We start from the raw sequence: 6,000 nt of genomic DNA, 5'->3' as shown, positions 1-6,000 counted from the left end.
GGGAAACATAACCCCCATTTTTAAAAAGGGAAAAAAGGAAGACCTGGGGAACTACAAGCCAGTCAGTCTCACCTCCATGCCCGGCAAGATCATGGAGTGGATCCTCCTGGAAACTGTGCTAGGGCACATGGAAAATAAAGAGGTGGCTGGTGACAGCCAACATGGCTTCACTAAGGGAAAATCGTGCCTGACAAATTTGGTGGCCTTCTAAGACAGGTTTACAGCATTGGTGGATAAGGGAAGAGCAAATGATGTCACATATCTGGAGTTGTGCAAAACATTTGACACTGTCCTGCACAACATCCTTGTCTCTAAATTGGAAAGATGTGGATTTGACAGATGGACCACTCAGTGGATAAGTAATTGGCTGGATGGTCACACTCAAATATTTGTGGTCAACAGCTCAATGTCTGAGTGGAGAGCGGTGATGAGTGGTGTTCCTCAGGGGTTGGTATTGGGACTGACGCTGTTTAACATCTTTTTTGGTGACATGCACAGTGGGATTGAGTGCACCCTCAGCAAGTTTGCCAACGACACCAAGCTGTGTGGTGCAGTTGACACACTTGAGGGAAGGGATGCCATCCAGAGGGGACCTGGACAGACTTGAGAGTTAGGCCCATGCAAAACTCATGAAGTTCAACAAGGCCAAGTGCAAGGTCCTGCACAGGAGTTGATGCAATTCCAAGCACAAATACAGGCTGGGTGATGAGTGGATTGAGAGCAACCCTGTGGAGAAGGACTTGGGAGTATTAGTGGATAAAAAACTGACTATGAGACAACAATGTGCACTCACAACCCAGAAAGCCAATTGTATCCCGGGCTGCATCAAGAGAAGTGTGGCCAGCAGGTTGAGGGAGGTGACTCTCCTCCTCTGCTCCACTCTCATGAGACCCCACCTGGAGTAACTGTGTCCAGCTCTGGGGCCCCCAGTATAAGAAGAACATAGACCTCCTCGAGCAGGTCCAGAGGAGGGCCACGAAGATGACTGGGGGGCTGGAGCACCTTCCTTGTGAGGACAGGCTGAGAGAGTTGGGGTTGTTCAGCCTGGAGAAGAGAAGGCTCTGAGGAGACCTTAAAGCAACCTTCCAGTACTTAAAGGGGGCCTACAGGAAAGATGGGGAGGGACTCTTTATCAGGGAGTGTAGTGATAGGATGAGGGGTAACAGTTTTAAACTGAAAGAGGGTAGATTTAGGTTAGATCTAAGGAAGAAATTCTTTCACGTGAGGCTGGTGAGACACTGGAACAGGTTGCCCAGAGAGGCTGTGGCTGCCCCCTCCCTGGAAGTGTTCAAGGCCATGTTGGATGGGGCTTTGAGCAGCCTGATCTAGTGGAAGGTGTCCCTGCCCATGGCAGAGGGGTTGGAACTAGATGATGTTTAAGGTCCCTTTCAACCCAAACCATTGCATGTTTCTGTGATTCTATGATATTACTTACCCTGAAAGTGAAGCAAATGACTTGGCATATCTTGCAATTATGAAGTGCTGGCTCATTTTCTAACCTATTCTTTATTATATTTAGTCAGTAGCAGGAAAGATTAAGCTAAATTTACTCGGCTGTTAACTCCATGAACATCACACTCCAAAAGTCACATGCTTCTGCTGTTTTCCATCCAGCATGGCTTTAAGATCCTGGAGACTGTTAATCTGTTTTCCCTGTGCTCAGGAGACTAACATCTCATCTGACATCAATTCAAGTCCTTTTTCTCCGTTTCCTGTGATAGTTACACTAGCAATTCTTGTGAAAGCCCAAACCACTGAAACTTCATGAGTGTATAACCCTTAGCAAGAATTTTCCTGCTCTTCAAAGCTTTTTCTTAGTCTTCTTATGTGGCATGTACATTAATGTTTTAGTGTACAGGAGGTCGCTTTGTAATACTCCTTGCATCCATACCTGGAGTTTCTCAAGTATGCTCCTGGTGCATTCAGAGTGGTTACCCCACCAGTGGCACCAAGGCTGAAGTCACAGGTGGATGCTGTCTAGAAAGCACTGTTTGAAACATAGACCCAAGGTCTTCCAGCATGCCCTGTGTGTACTGAGGCCACTAACTACTGTGAACTTTAAGGTTGATAAAGATGTAATGTGGACATAGAGTCCTGTAACCTTAATAGATCTCAGCAAACTGAACCCCAGTTTTCCCCTCTTTGTGCTGTACTGGTGAGTAATGTAGCTATTCCCTGTTGGAACAAGGGCATTTCTGCCAAGTGGGCCAAGAACCAAAACTACTCCATTTCTTTTCTTTTCTCAGCTGAACTTTTCTGTACTTCATTGTAGTGAAGCAGATGCCTGATTTGTCTCATGCTCTGACCTGATAATTCCCTCTGTCAGGCCCCAGAATTAATTTGTCTCAAAAAATATTGGACTGTCGGACTGCGTCAGATCATCTGGTTCATGCATGTTAACCAGTCTTACCAGTTTTTCCTAAAGGGCATCCTGCACAATTGGATAACTCTAGTCCTATACATGATTTGTACTAGAGAGAGATGTGTTTGTCATCCTTCCACAGAGTTTTCAGTAGTAATCTTGCTTCTGTGAACTCACTTGTTTAGAAAGAATAACTTCCAGCAATGAAGAAGCATCAATTGTTGCAGCTTAAATGGCCATTCACCTAAGGGGAGAATGGTTGAGTGTGCAATGGATCGGTACAATGCTGAATTTTTCTTACGAAAGTTTTCAACATCGCGGTTTTCTACCTGGGAAATTAGATTTTCACAATGGTGTTATAAAAATGGAAATAATGAAAAATGAGTGAAACGACCTCTAAACAATTATAAATTGTCCAACTTGGTACCTTTGTTGAAAGCTGTCACTATTCTTCTATGTTCCTCGTGACTGATAGTTTTCAGCATGGCTTTTAAATGCTTCAAGACCTTATCTCTCTCTACAAATACCTGAAAGGAGGTTGTAACAAGGTGGATGTTGGTCTCTTCCCAAGTAACAAGCAATAAGACAAGAGAAAATGTCTTCAAGTTGCAGCCGGGGGGGGGCGAGGGGGTGTTAGATTGGATATTAGGAAAAATTTCTTCACTGAGTTGTCAAGCATTGGAACAGGCTGCCCAGGGAAGTGGTTGAGTCACCATCCCTGGAGATATTTAAAAGATGCAGATGTGGTACTTACTTAGGGACATGGTTTAGTGGGACTTGGCAGTTTTAGCTTTACGGTAGGACTCGATGATCTTAAAGGTCTTTTCAAACCTAAAGAATTCTATGATTCTAAGAAAATATGTTGAGCACATGGAGCAGGATGTGTTTTCCCTCACTTTCTGTTCTGCTCCTGCTCTTTCGGTTTCAGGGTAACAACTGTTGAAACTTGAGTTTCTTACTCTAAGCTTTTTCAGCAGAAAAAGTAACTGCTTATTTTTGTTTAATCCTGTTATTTAAATCTCTGTATTACTGCGCACCTGACCTCCCTTGTGTTATTTTTAACTTATTGGAAAACAGAAAGAAATGTTAATTTAAAAAGGAAAAGATAACTGAGTTTAGTATTCTCTTTCTTTTCATGCAAGGAAAAAAAAAAGGAAATAATAAGCTGGTAAGTAGTACAAAGAGGGAAATAAGAAGATGTTTCTAAATTCTAATGTAAATATTTCCTTTTTTTTATCAAGGACTTATTAAAAATATACTTACATTAAATCTATTTAGCCAGTGATTTTTGATGGATTTTTGAATTCCTACAATTTCTACTGTGACATTACACTAAGACAACTGTAGGTGTTCAAAAGTAGCATAGTTAGTCCCAGCATCAGTCCTTTTGAAGAGACCTTAGAAGTATGCTGTGACAGCTGTGATTGATCAACTCAACAGCAAAAATACTTTTAAAGTGGTAAAACCTTTTAACTGACTTACAACAGATCTTCAACATTTCCCATGTCAACTGTGTCCCTAAAATAAGTTAGTATTGTCCCATACAGAGTTCAGATGGCAAATCTTTTCCTTTTTTACTCTAGGATATCAATTTAGAATATCGTATTAGATTCAGTGACCTTTGGTTATGTTTATGTTATTTTGTGATGCTTGGGACATTTTTCAGCTGTTATAAAGCAGCAGAGAATAGTATTGTGCTTTGGAAGTTTGAACATATTCTGTAGAAAAATACTGGTGAGCAACTAGCCATCTTTGGATTTTTTTTTCTTGTTTTTTTCCAATGAGTGGCTGACAAGGTGGTTCCCAATTTCACCTAATATTGCATCAAGCAATTGTGAGACACAGTGTAGGCCCTGATCTTCATACCCTCAATATGAATTTCAAGTTTAGAATGGACTTTCACTTTGTAGAGCTGGCTCTCTGTTTCTTGTAAAAAAACCTATTAAGCCACAAGACCAAAATGTGAGGGATCTCATCTTGCTGCCATGTCATTTTAGTAGTCCATAGTGGCTAAGAATACTTTCTAAAAGCTACAGGTTTTGTTTTCGTACACAGAGCTCAAAAGAAAGAAGGTGGTCTCTTTACAAAATACACTGTGTGTTTACAAGTATTAAAATGGTGAGCATTAATTTTAACAATATGTAAATTTTATCTTTCACTTCGGTTTCATGTGTAGAAGTAATGTTCAGTGTATTACGGTGATGAAAAATACTTTGATATGTAAAGGATATTTCATCAGCAATTGTTCAGTGACTTGTTCTTTGGGTATAATATTACACTAGTCTATTATAAGAAATGTGATCTGGAACTTTAGCATATCTAATAATAATCTCAGGATTGTTACAGTGATAGGGATAACAGACCATTAGTATGTTCCATTTAATATATATATGAGGCAGTCATTAGAACAGACGATTGAGAGTCAGGGTGCTCTGCTACGGTTCTTCAGGACATGTCTGTAACTTCCATAAAACTGTTTTCTACTTTTTCACTTATAAAATGGGGATATCATACATACTAATAGACTAGACTGAGGTCTTTGGATGAGGGACAACATATAGACAAGATAGATAGAAAAATTCCCTGAATATAGCCAGTATACTCCAGAGTGGGCAAGTACAAATAGCCACCACAACATGAACTGCAATGAAAGGCAGACCATACTGACTATGGATGTTATGCTGGTAAGCTTCTCTTCTTCCACTGGTTTGTCAGGTGGTCTCAGCTTTCCCTCTTACGAGTAATTGGCAGAGAAACATGATGTTACTGGAAGAGGTGAGGTTGCCAACCATATACTGCAAAATGCTATATTTTGTTGTGAAGAATGGCCAAAACGATGTACTCCTGGCCATTACAGTAAGAGTCCTGACTGCTCTTTCAGACCAGTACAGACAGTGGAGCTTCATTAGCCTTCCAGAGCAATGGGGAAAACTCTGTCACTTAACATATCACAAGTGCCTCCTTTGCTCTTGATTTCCTGTCTCTGTAGATCTATCATCACCTGATTTCACTTACTGTCTACCACAGCCAGCTCTGTCATCCTTCAAATTTCATTCCTTTGTGCCACTGAGCTCTGTACAGACCTGTTGCAACTTTCAGGCCAAATTTCGTTTCCAGTACCCTATTGACATACTCCTTTATCCTAAGACACTATAGGGACTTTCATGCTTATTCTTAGGAACCCTGTTTTCCTTCTCTGCCCATCATCACATTTCTATTTTCTTAAGCAGTTGTAGGAAACTATGACTACTTAGTTAGCAATACCTTTAGTCTTAGACTTCTCTGAAGCATGTAGTCCATTTTCTGTACCTAATCTTCAGTGGCTTAATGGAAAGATGGTGTATAATTAAAAGGTGAGAATACAAGATTATACATCTGGCAATTCAAACCTGCTGCTTCTTCCCCTTCCTCCCCATCATTCTTTAACAGAAGCTATAATATAGCTATTACTTGAGGAATTTTGGGAGTAGGAAGGGTTGCCAAATCCAGTGGAATTTAAAACCCAAGAGATTTATCCTAACCAGCCTGTTTCCTGGTGTTCCTTTTAGTAGGATCATTTGTTAGCAAGGCTTAGCATGCATTCCCAAGAGACACATAGGCACAGTACACACACAGTGGGCCACACAGATGGACAAAGC

The sequence above is a fragment of the Strix uralensis genome, chromosome 1 (genome assembly GCF_047716275.1).
Source record: "Strix uralensis isolate ZFMK-TIS-50842 chromosome 1, bStrUra1, whole genome shotgun sequence".
NCBI lineage: Eukaryota > Metazoa > Chordata > Aves > Strigiformes > Strigidae > Strix > Strix uralensis.
Note: the sequence above shows the minus strand (reverse complement) of the source record.